Source organism: Diuraphis noxia, unplaced genomic scaffold, assembly GCF_037042655.1.
Source record: "Diuraphis noxia isolate RWA-SAM2 unplaced genomic scaffold, SU_Dnox_SAM2 contig0005, whole genome shotgun sequence".
In the NCBI taxonomy this organism is placed as follows: Eukaryota; Metazoa; Arthropoda; class Insecta; order Hemiptera; family Aphididae; genus Diuraphis; species Diuraphis noxia.
In genome coordinates, this window is record NW_028301715.1 from 4,274,137 (window position 1) to 4,288,427 (window position 14,291).

Sequence of the window (14,291 nt, forward strand, 5' to 3'; positions counted from 1 at the left end):
TGTCACGTATGCGCGTGCACAAAACCACTCAACACACGTCCTAATGACCCAATGCAACCCAAAACTCCCCGACAACCATGGAAGTTAGAATCGGAAAACCGATCGATGTTTCCGTTTCCAAATACGAATACAGCATTGTTTCCTTGCTCGCTACCTTATTATTCATTGTTCGCTTTTGTTAATTGTGTTGTGCGCAATAAATAACCGTACTTAATAAAACCAATCAACTGTGTTCACCTTCATACGCCACACTTTTAATCAATCACACCTTGACCGGCCAACGCTCAGCCACATCCACCTAGCATCGCCGTGTCAATTTTTTTAAAAGTGAAACAATGTTTGCCATCTCAGTCGTAAATATTTAATTTTTTCAATAAGAAAACCATTTTTTTAAATTATTTATATTTTGTAGACATTATTATTTTATATTTTATAGTGTATAATATTATTATTCAAATCCCCCCCCCCCCCGAAAATTGATCCTAAGCACTATTTCTTGGATAGAACCATTGATTTTAGAATAGTCTATTCTATAATCAATGATAGAACTATGGGTGGTAAATTGTTATATTATTGTGACAAAAAGGTTATATTTAATTTACTATAAACATGCACAAAATAATATTACACAAATACTATATATAGACAACGCTAATATTATCATTTATACTGCATAATTGTTATTTGTATTCAGATCACTGAATTAGTGTCACATTATGGAAGGAGGAAATAACAAATAATCGTTAATAGTCACCATGCGTCATTAAATAATAATTAAAATTAAGAGTGATAAATTGTAACGAGACAGAAACCATATCCCACGTCACTTTCGATATCTGTTATCTCGTTACTACATCGCCGCAATACCAGTACAAAGTAAAGACATGCGCATCGCACTCTGGTAGTAGGTACAGAAGACCACGAAGACCAAACCATTGACATATAATATTATCACAATCTATGGACCAAACGTACTGCACCTAGTACCAGCACGCTGCCATAGAGGGCACGCATGGGGCATATGCATTACAATGGTGCGCCGCCTGCTGGTAGCCCCAGTCATGAGAAGTCCAATATCAATATAATTAATCAAAACCAGAGATATTCATAACCAGGGTGATATCATTAATTCATAAAGAAGCAGCAAAGAGTAAAAAGTCAAATAGGAAACATCAAACCACCACAAAGAGCAACCTAGCAAAAAACATGCCATGCCAAGGATAGATATACGGCCATTTCGTATATGAACTTTAGACATTCTCCTTTTGTTGCAAGTTGCAGAGGTCTGAATTGGTAAAGATCGTCGTACACAGGCGGACCGAAATTGCAAATACATACGGCCGCATTGTCTGACTCTGACTAGGCGGTATTCACAACATCGTTATATTTAGCTGTGCATAGACAATTCCCCATCTCAGAGCCATGAAGATAGGCCTAAGTAATCAAACCACATCCGTCTATGAACGGAGGCCAGTAGATGCCCACCATAATATATTCCATTCGATTGTGTTAATCCGCGAGTTAAATGAAAGTTGTCAGTCGTTGCCGGGAGAACTCGAAGAAATCACCGCACCAGTTCACTGTCCTCATCAGTCGTTTGCTGGGAGAACGTAGTGAAGGTCCCGTGCACATAACTAATATTAGCATCGCAAATATGTTGTGATATCAAATGTTTATTTCCGGTATACCTAGTACAATTTGTACCAACACTCTTATTTGATAAATCATTAAGTTTAACAATTACAGTTACTTATAACCTGTAGACAACATGATACATTTTTTGAAAGTAAGTTAATTGATTGCAATAATTGTTAAATCTTTATCATTTGTACCTTTATTATTCTGAAGCCGTAAGTTTTGCTTTTTGAAACTGTGATTTTGAAATTGTTTATTTTTATATTTTTATATTCCTTAAATGCCTTTTAGCACTTCTTTTGTGCAAAAGTGACATACATATAAATCTCCAATTGTATCAGCATTAAAGACGTGACGTATTTTTGTATGTGTATGTCTATAACACATACCTCGTTATATCCAAATGGACAATAAAAATGTTTCTTATAATAACAAATTACTATTGCTATTCAATTAAATACTTATGTAGTTAAACCAATTGATATTTTAATCACTTACAATGGGTTTCGAGAACCTAAACAATAGCCTGACCCAATTACAAACACTGTATGATCTTATTAATTTTGTATTGGTCATCTGATTTTTCCAGTAGTGAATAAATTAAAAATATAACAATAAATGAATAAACGTAAAATATACTCACAAATAATTTCTGGAAATAAAATTATAAAATATACGATAGGTAGTCATTTATAACACAATTATATGTATATATATATATATGTTTATTTTAGCGGTGTTCAATCTGAGGACTCCTTCGGTTTTCTTTACCGCTTATGAGAATGTACGAATTCTGATGTGCTGATATGTATGATTAATAATAATATACATAGATAATAATATATCAAAATGAATATTTGAGATTATTATCAAAAATACCCTTATTATTTAACGTGCCTTACATTTGAAGGGTATTTGCTATTTTTTGGTTTATGGAATCCGTCTTACTCTATATTTTAATATAATAATGAATGTCTATTTAGTTAGATAAAATAAATATTGAAGCTTACGAACGAAATAACTAGGTAGGTTATCTTGAAATCTCACGCAGTATAAACTATTACATTTTAATAATAATAAAATATCAAATAAAATAAAAGTATACGTACCCAAAATATCTAGAAAAAATACAATAATTATGAATTACTATATTAAACTGTATTCAAAAATTTCAATAATAAAATTTTATTTTAAAATTTAAAATGAAGTAATACTATTAAACACAAAAACGTAATATAATAAAAAATAGGAAATTGACGTACTTGTATAATCAGTATTCACTCCTATGACTCCTAGAAATAGTAATTGGTGGATAAAAAAAATTCAATAGAAAACACTAAATTATAATATACTTTAGTCTATATGGAGTTTAAATACATTTTTACATGTTTGTATTTTTATTGCTTAAAATCTAATATTTTAATCACATAAATGGGTTTCGAGTACCTAAATAATAACCTGATCTAATTATAAACACTGTATGTTCTTGTTCATTTTGGATTGGTCACCTGATTTTTCTAATAGTGAATAAATTAAAAATATGGCAATAAATGAATAAATGTAAGATATACTCACTCAGTTTGGCTTGAAAAAAAATATAAAATACACGATAGGTAGTCATTTATAACATAGTTATATATATGTTTATCTTAGTAGTGTTAAATGTGAGGACTCCTTGGGATTTCTCTGACTTTTCGTAGACTTGCAGCCAAAGGAAAATAATAAAGACGTATATAACATAAAATTGTTATGCCATCAGGTTATAAAAATAGAACCACCGAGTAAAAATAAAGAAGTGCCGCAGTGCAAAAACTGCCAAGCATTCGGACACACACAAAAAAACTATCACAGATCCGCAGTATGCGTTAAGTGTAGTGAGGGTCATAAAACCACAGACTGCCCTAAACCTAAAAGATAAAAGCAAAATGTGCTAACTGTAGTGAAAATCAAATGGTTAACTGCAAGGGATGCTCTGCCTATAAAAAAGCAATAGAAAGAGCACACCCGAAACAAGTCACTGCTGTGCAAAGTATGCAACAGAAACCAGCTCAGCCAGTCAAAACAAACATTTTGTACGCGCAGTTGGCTAGTACTTCAAGAGATAACCAATCTGTACCTCAAATGTCAATACAACAACCTAAGGAAAATAACGATCCAAGACTTAATGATATTTTAGTTGCGTTAACTAATGTAACACAAACACTAGTAAATATTACAGCGAGAATGGACAAGTTAGAAACGAAACATACTAAGTCCAAAAACAACAAATAGAAAAAGAAATTAATAATAAACTTAGGATCATTACATGGAACGCTAATGGGCTAGTAAAGCGTAAACAGGAGCTTGAAAACCTCCTACATAGAGAAAACAATGATATAGCTCTTATATCAGAAATACACTTTACAACACTGACTTTTTTGAAGATAAGAAACTGCCGAACGTATACTACATTACATCCCAGTGATAGAGCTCGTGGTGGCTCTGCTGTAATAATAAGAGAGTCCATAAAGCACTATGAACACGAATAATACACTGAAAACTATATACAAGCTACCAGCGTTGTCGTAAATGACGGTATTAACAACCTCATAGTCACTGCAATTTATTGTCCACCGCAAGGTGGTGCAGATGAAATTAAGTTCACTGAATTTTTCCACACCTTGGGCACTAGATTCATAGCTGGAGGAGACTATAATTCTAAACATAATCATTGGGGTTCAAGGCTTATCACCCCTAAAGGACGTGCTCTATTAAAAGCTGCAAGCAATACCAACGCTGAAATAATTTCTACTAGAAAAGCAACATATTGGCCATCTGACCAGAACAAGATTCCAGATTTAATTGACTTATTCGTAATGAATAGTATATCCTCTATTTATGTCGAAATAATAGAACTTGTGAAATTAATGTCGGATAACATACGAGTGCTTCTCACGTTAAGCTCAAACGTTATAGTGAAACAACGTAAGGTATCGCTTACCAATAAAAAAACAAACTGGGACCTATTTAGATCTAATCTAGATGAAATGGTAACCCTCTCTGTAAAGCTTAGAACACCAATTGAAATTAATAGCGCTATTGAACATCTAACTAACAATGTTATTAAGGCAGTGAAATTGGCAAAACCTGAAATATCAGCAAGAAGTAATCATGAAATCACCTACCCTATGGAAATCAGGGAGATACTAAAGAAAAAAACGAAAAGCAATGAAAAATGGTATCGTACGAGAGATCAATTGGACAAAACTATCTGGAACAGCACTTACAGACTTTTACATGATAAAATAAAATTAGTCAAAAACAAAACGTTTAAATATTACTTGAGTAATCTTTCCGCAACGAAAGATCCTGATTAATCGTTGTGGAAGGCTACAAAACAAATGAAAAAGCTCAGACCCTATGTACCAACAATCGACAAGGAAGACGGATCATGGGTACGCTGTGACCAACACAAAGCTGAAATGTATGCACGTCATCTGGAACGTGAATTCCAGCCGAACAATATTGCGTCTTAACTCGATATAGAACAGTGCAAACCATTGGACGAAATACGTGAAAAGATTAAGTTCTTCGCTCCATTTGAAATTGCAAACGAAATCGATACGAATATTAATCTAAAAAAAGCAACTGGGTACGACCAAATAAACCCAAAAATGCTGAAAGAATTACCCAAAAAGGCTATGATTAATTTAACACACATATATAATATCATCCTGCGTACAGAATACGTTCCTAAACAATGGAAACGAGCTCAAGTAATCATGCTACTTAAACCAGGGAAACCCCCAGAACACGTAACTTCATACAGACCGAAATCGCTTCTTCCGAGCTTATCAAAATTATTTGAAAAACTGCTTTTAAAGCGATTAAAACCAATAATAGAATCTATACGGCTCATTCCTGAACACCAGTTCGGATTTCGGAATAAACACTCAACAATTGAACAGGTTCATCGTGTCACAAATGTGATAAACAATGCACTAGAGGAAAAGAAAATATTGCTGTGGAGTATTCCTTGATGCTGCACAAGCTTTCGATACATTTTGGCACAGAGGTTAGATTTGATGATGACCTCCGCCCAGGACGAGATTACCAAATTTGCCAGAAAACACGAGAAAAGACTAGATAAACACACCAATCCAGCAGCAATTCAACTACTTGATAATTCTCAAGACATAAGGCGTCTCAAAATCCGTAGACCATATGACTTAGTATAAATTATTAGAATAAGCCTGGGACCTTTCCACTGGGAGTGATAACCCAAACATGTTTTTTGTATATATTTACTAAATATGTTTTCATTAATTTATTAATATTAATATTTAATATTTATGTACACCTCTTAAATGTATTGTTAAAGATCATAGATCGTTAATAAAAAAAGCCTGAGGGTAGTTTTGAAAAAAAAATGTTTGTATTTTTATTGCTTAAAATTTGATATTTTAATTACTTAAAATGGGTTTCGAGTACCTAAATAATAACCTGATCCAATTACAAACACTGTATGTTCTTATTCATTTTGGATTGGTCACCTGATTTTTCTAGTAGTGAATAAATTAAAAATATAACAATAAATGAATAACGTAAAATATACTCACAAATAATTTCTGGAAATAAAATTATAAAATAGGTATACGATAGGTAGTCATTTATAACACAATTATATATATATATATATATATATGTTTATTTTAGCGGTGTTCAATCTGAGGACTCCTTCGGTTTTCTTTACCGCTTATGAGAATGTACGAATTCTGATGTGCTGATATGTATGATTAATAATAATATACATAGATAATAATATATCAAAATGAATATTTGAGATTATTATCAAAAATACCCATATTATTTAACGTGCCTTATATTTGAAGGGTATTTGCTATTTTTTGGTTTATGGAATCCGTCTTACTCTATATTTTAATATAATAATGAATGTCTATTTAGTTAGATAAAATAAATATTGAAGCTTACGAACGAAATAACTAGGTAGGTTATCTTGAAATCGCACGCAGTATAAACTATTACATTTTAATAATAATAAAATATCAAATAAAATAAAAGTATACGTACCCAAACGTACTAGAAAAAATACAATAATTATGAATTACTATATTAAACTGTATTCATAAATTTCAATAATAAAATTGTGTTTTAAAATTTAAAGTTAAGTAATACTATTGATTATAAGTAGTATAGATAGCTCACTCACTGGCCGGTTTTTCGGTGGCGTGCTATTTGTACGGTATCGTTAGGCTGCGTTGCGGGCGCGTGGCACGGTAACGCTGCAATCGCTAGTAGTCACGTCTGGGTCTAGCCGATGGCGTTGATTACAATAAATTTATACTTTTGTAGTAGGTACCATTGATTTTAAATAGTATTTATAAATATTACTAAATTACTATTAACATTGATTATAAATTACACGATAATGTAAAATGTAGTACGAGCGAAATATAATTTTCAACACATTGTCTTTTTTTGTTATAAATTATATTATATTGTTCAATACACTGCTAAAATGTCGAGAAGAAAATGCTCTTATTTTAATTGTAACAATATTCAAAAAAATACAAACAAAACATGTCATACATTTCCTTCAGATACTAATTTGTTAAAAAAGTGGATAATCAATTCCGGTAAGTACTTTTATAATACACTAGCAACCAACCATTATAATAATTTACCTATAATTATATTAATTTGTTATTTGTTTATTTATTATTTAATATATATATATATATATATATATATATATATATATATATATATAAACCCAGATAGCTTTAAATGTAAATCGTTATTCATATAGTAATTAAACTATGATGTTAAAGATAAAAATACCTAAAGATAAAAAACTAAAATAGGTAATTTTAACTTTTAAGTCACATTTCTATAATAAATACTTTAGGTTCTTAATTAATTATGAATTATTCAACAACATTACTTAACTTAACTATACAATATAGTTAATAAGTTAAGTTAGAGCAACATCGACAAATAAATTGCAATAAGAACTTACTATTTTTTTATATCTTTTGACGGCTCAATCTTAAAGTTAAAATATTTAAAAGTAGGTATAGGTAGGCCATTAGGTAGAAAATACATTGTACCTCTCTATAATAGTGGTTTGATTAAATATTTAATTTAATTTTTGATTTATTGAATTTTATCATACATGATACATATCAAACATAGGTTAGAAATGATAGAAGTTAATAAAAAAATAAAAATGATATATTAATTTTATTAAAAGATTATATTAAAAACATTTTGGATGTGGGACTCTTCCTTCGGCTATAGTTTGCGATCAAGGAGTCCAAAATCGAAGATTATATTCTTTTACTGAAGGAAACCGAGTCTAATCCATGTACTGAAATACACGATCAAAAATTAGTTTTAATTTATGATATTCCTCATTTAGTAAAAAGCTTAAGGAATAATTTACTAACTAGAGATATAGAAATAAATAGTAAAATTATATCATTTGAAGATATCATAAAAACATATAAAATAGATGTACCTAGTGAAACTGCCAGAGCGATGTGTAAAATAATACCGCGATTCATTTACATCCTAACCCTTTCCAAAAAATGTCGTGTAAATTGGCATTACACATTTTTAGTAATAGTACATCAGCAGTTATAAAAACATGTAGATTATAGATTAATATAGGTGAATTAAAATCCTAAACTGCTATGAACACGGCAGATTTTGTATTAGAAATTAATAGAGCCCAGAAGTTCATGCACAAAAAACTATCAAAATATGAATGCAAATATGCGCTTAAGATCAATTAAATATGCATTTTTTTTTTTAAAAAAAACGTCGTTACTTTCTTTTTTGGTAAAAAAAAATTATAAAAATATTAAAATATGAGAAAAAACAACCACAATTTTATTTCACTGTTCACCTTTATTTGCACATTTTACAAAATGTCAAAAAATGTCATCCTCCATCGGATGCAAATATATTTTCACCGTATTCGGCCACATTACTACAAATTCGATTCGTTCCGACTTTTGGCATTTTAAAATTAATGGAAACCGATGTAAAACAAAAACCACACTATAGGACAATCGTACACGACTAAACCTTGTGTTCGGACTCTCACAATACGTTCTTGTTCTCGTATCGTGCTGGTGATATAACGATAATCGCAACAGTCATTACACCATTTTATTAATACTTGATATTCGAGAATATAACAATTGTTGATTATCGTTTTAATTCAATTTAGCTAAAGTATAACTGGGTTATCGCCTATCATCAATTATCGCATGAACTTTCGGGTCCTAGTAATTACATAATATTAAATTATTAAAGTACGACCTGTATAATTTTTAACAGTTTTTTATACTCAAAGTCTGAAATTTCTATGAAATAATAATGAAAAACAAATGTTCAAAGGTAAAATGCAATAAAATGCAGTAAAATGCAATTTTTTTAACACATGCATATTTATGTAAAAAAACCTCAAAATATGCGAAAATATGCAAACTAAAATTTCATTTTTGAACTCATCAGGTAGTGATTCAAATTTGTAGCTCATCCAGCAACTTTTTGATGCACTCATTTAAAACATGCAAATGCATGAACTTCCGGGCCCTAGAAATTAATAATACCTTTGACGTGTATAATAGCAAAAATCTGTATGATTTAAAGTGCAATAAGCGATCAATAATGACCGAAAATAATAAACACATATTTGAACAATTATAAAACAATAATACAATTTCAAAATGCCAAAAAAATTGCACACACAAAAAAAAAAAATCAATACCACCTAGCTTCACAGGTATGATTTGGTCTTTAACGGCATTAATAAAATTATATAAATCTGAATTCAAAGACATAACATTAAATATTGATCAAGATCCAAACACATTTTTTATATTAACTAATAGACTTAATCAGGATCCACTGGAGAATTTGTTCTCAATAATGAGACAAAAAAACGGCTATACTAGAAATCCAACCTTAAGAATGGTTCGTACCTGCTTTGCAAGCATTTGCTCATTTTCGTTAATGAAAACATCTGATAAATGTAATTGTGAAGTAGACAAAGACATTTTTTTAACCATTGACGAATTAAGAAGAACTAAAGTTATGAAGTCGACATGTGACTTCAAAATGGACACTAATTTGATCAATGATAATCATAATGAAGTTCTAAATACATATTTTAAAAATAGCGACGATGATAATTCTAATGATGATTCCGATTTAGAAGCTGCAAGTACCACCATATTGAATTGCACTTTGGAAAACAGTTCGATTGTGTACTTCGCCGGGTATCTAGCAAAACGCTGCATAGACGATTTCCAATGCGAAAATTGTAAAAACATTTTAGTAAACAACAATAACATACATAATATTTCGAATGAAATTCTATTGAAACACAAGACATTCGAACAAATTGATTATTTAAGTTACGATAAAGGTTTAAATAAACCCTCAATTTGGCTAATTAATGTCTGTAAAATCAGTTTCAATATTTTTATGAGCACATTTCAAACTATAACAAGTGAGCCAAAATTAATGAACAAATTGTTAAATTTAATTTTAATACAGTTAAAGATGGAAAATATAAGCGTATATGAATCATCATGTAAAGAACATTATTTATATATTGTAAAATTATTGCTTACAACTCGTATTTATAAAGCATGTAAATGGATGAAAGCGGAAGAAAATACTACTAATTATTCATACTGTAATAAAAAACTACCAAAATTAAGAATTTCAGAACATACATGAAGATATTTTACTCATTTGTTTTTATATGACCACATAATATATTATGTATTATAATACATTTATATAAAATATTATTTGTATTTTTACTTTTTGTATTTTAATAAGTTTTATTGACAACTTATTTGATTATTATTTTTTTTTTATTAATAAATATTGTAAATTATTTTTATTACTATGTCTATAGAAATAATTAAATATACCAAACTCATTACAGGCTGACTCACAGAACAATGTTAAATGATTAGATTAAATGTAATATATTTTGTGATTTAAACGAGTGTCAATAAATAATAAAATACTATCCCACAATATTATTTTACAGAAATGGTAAGGCAAGATTGCTGTTATCGTCAGGTAAGATATAATTATTAACTAAATATTAACAATGAACTGAATGAACGTAGTCTTCAAAAAACAATTATTGTAATTATTTAAATGTAAAAAAAAAATTATTTATTTTATGGTTATCATTAAAATCTAAAGAAAAATATTAAACATAATGTAAATAAATGAAAACAAAATTAAAAATATTAATTTTCAATAGATTTTGAACCTAATCATAACTCATAAGTAAGTATTGAAAATTTAACTAGGAACACGATTACCTATAATAAAATCAATAAAACAATATTACGCTAAAATATCAATTTAGAAAACCGGTTTAGGTTTTGCGCTGCAGGTCGCGGGACAACAACACGCAGCCGCTCACGACGGAACACGACGGTCGGCGACAATTAGAAATAATATTATTTCACTTGTAGATTATTATTTATTATAAATTAAATTCTTTATCGCCCTCTATCGGAAATATTTTCCGCGCACTGTATTTTGTATTGCAGTGAGCTATCTATACTATTTATAACCAATGGTAATACGATAAAACACAAAAACGTAATATAATAAAAAATACGAAATTGACGTACGTTGAAAGTTGTTTAATTTATCGTTAACTAGAAATAGTTAGAAATATTATTTAGTTACAAAAAATATTTAGGTACAATGCTTTTTTCAGGACATTGCAACATAAATGGAAATTAGGAGGACGATCTCGTATAAAATTTTCACTGAATATTTATTTTCTATAACTTACAACATATTAAAAATATTTTAACTTGTTTCAAGATGTGTATGGAAATTTGTAGTTCCCAAATATTTTAGTTTATTTTTCTATAATTGTCAATACAATTTTATTCGTCGGGTGAAAAAGGTTGAAAATTGAATATCGTTACAATGGCAGTTGAACATTTTAAAGATATTTAGTCATAATTTTTTTTATAAACATTTTAAGTTTGAATTTTGATAAAATACGTAAAAATCACATAAATTTGTTAAATATTTTGAGTTAGAAATTCATAAACATTTTCTTTTTATATCTAAGATTTGAAAATTTCGAACAAGATTCCTCATAAGTTTGTCTACCTTTATCTAAAAAAAAAAAAATGGTCTACTGGAAAGTCAAATTAAATTTTTATAAGTGTTTTAAATTCAAGATTTTATACAACATTGAATATTCAATCGATCCGCTCATAATGGTTTTTATCGTTTTTCGTATACAATGATATTTTGTCATAAAATTCAAATTAAATACCATTCATTACAATGATCTACTATTGTTACCTACTGTATAGCAGAGCGACATACACTTATTTGCTTTTTTTAGTGTATTGATGATTACATTAAATTTAGAGTGTATAATGTAATTAAAAACGGAAGTTTATTAAAGTTTATAATTGTTGTGGGGCTTAAAAACATGTGTCCTTGTACACGATATTTCATTTTTGGAGAAAATTGTCCTCTCTCAATAACCCATCAGTTGCTTTAAAATGTTTTTTCTCGGCCTATATGCATATTGTGTTATTTTTTTTATATAAAGGAAATAAACTAATCAAAAATTTTTTTACAAATGTAATATTGAAGTACAACCACAAAGATTTTCTATGATATTACTTCTATTTAAATTTTAAAACTGTCTTCAAAAGAAAAAAATATATGCTAACAGTTAAAAGACTTATTTTTTAAACGAAACACAACATCACGTTATACTGCGAAACAGATTATTTAAATATTATTAACTATACCCAGTAGTGTGGATCTCATAGCTGAGAGTGACAGTAGTCGATTTAATATACCTTATTATGGGTGCAATAACCTGTCTTGTAGAAAAATCATAAGACTATAATATGTAAAGCGTTACAGAACTATTGCATACTGCATTAAATAATTCCATTGATAAAACTTAGTTATACTAAATAAAATAATGAAAATACTTACATGCATCAACTAAAAAATAAATAGAATCAACTAGGTAATTACAATAATAAATTGTTGGTACATCTTTTTTTATTATATATACGATTAATTGCATTGAAACCAGATCATTTGTATGCATTATAATATTTAATAAGTATTCAATTTAAATACTTAAATACACTTTAAAAGGCTTTGGGTATTTTATAATTTTCTTTCATTAAGTATTATGCCTAAAATATACTGATAATGATGTTTAATTTGACAGTTTATATAGAGTTTTGTATTATACAATATACAGCTTGATATATGTTTTTCATCAAAACAACCTTAGAAACTGACAAAAATTAGATATTTCTAGTTGTTTGATTTAAAAAAAAGTTTTTTGATTTGATATTGCAATTTTTATTCAACAATTGTTGTCGTTTATAATAAATATAATCTAATATAAATTTAAAATGTTTATTCCCGATGAGAATTCACTAAAATTTAAAAAGTTTTCCGACCGATATGAAGTAATCTTGTATTTAAATATTGTTACGTACCCTATCAATATTCAAAACATTATGTAAGTTTCTACTATGTGATATAACTAAGTAGGCAATTAATATAAAATAACCTGTTGAGGTCATCGTAAAAAAAGCGTAGATAATTAAACTATAAAAGCATTGTCACACGTCTCTTCTCGGAAAGTCACTGTTACTAATAAAGGATGTGAATCGACTAGAATAACCAATTACACCAGGAGACTCAAATTCTGCCTTATTGTGCCAGATTTCACCACCACGTACGACCACCTACTTCTACGGATACGAGTATATATAAGAGAGACCACGACAAGAGCTCGTCAGACGGTTTTTAAAATGTGAGCCAGACGGGTTTTTCTAAAATGTGAGCCAAACGATTCTTAAATTTGAATCAGACGGTTAGGGACATTTAAGCCACTTAGAGGCAGGTCGTAAAACCCATTGTCATTTAAAACAATATTTCAGAGTAAGGTCGTAACACCGCTCACCAACACCTTTATAGCATATAAACTGTATTTTTGTGTCAAGTATTAATAAATTGTGAAAATAAAGACATTATCTCACTGTACATCAGTATTTTATCTCTATGTTAATGTATGAATCGACGTTCAGTCGGGACGTAACAATATCTTTAGGTACATTTTTTAAAACCTTTGCAAGTACTTAGATTTTCATCTTACGTACACCTATTTCACGTTCATGAATTGATTTCGAATATTTCAATCTTATGGGTGAACTGCATTTGCATTGCATGTAAAATGTATGAAGCACGTGAGTGTTGAAGAGTATACTCAGGTTAATGATCATCACAATAATACGAGTGATTACCACTATGAAAGAATGATTTGCTTAAAACATTTTTAGCGCCTTAAAAATGACGTTTTTGTAGAGGCCTTAATTATCTAGATTCAAATACATACATTTTTTGAATGATTCTCTTCTCTGCGCACTCCACAACGACCTATGGTTTGTGATATTAGCCACCTAATTTTCTCATGCTCCAATCTATCAAATCAACGGGATCAACTTTTTTCCGTTTCAAACATTTACAACATTCCTGTCGATACTAAAAATATCTTTTCAACCCAACAAAAAAATATTGTATTATACATTTTATCCTTTTTC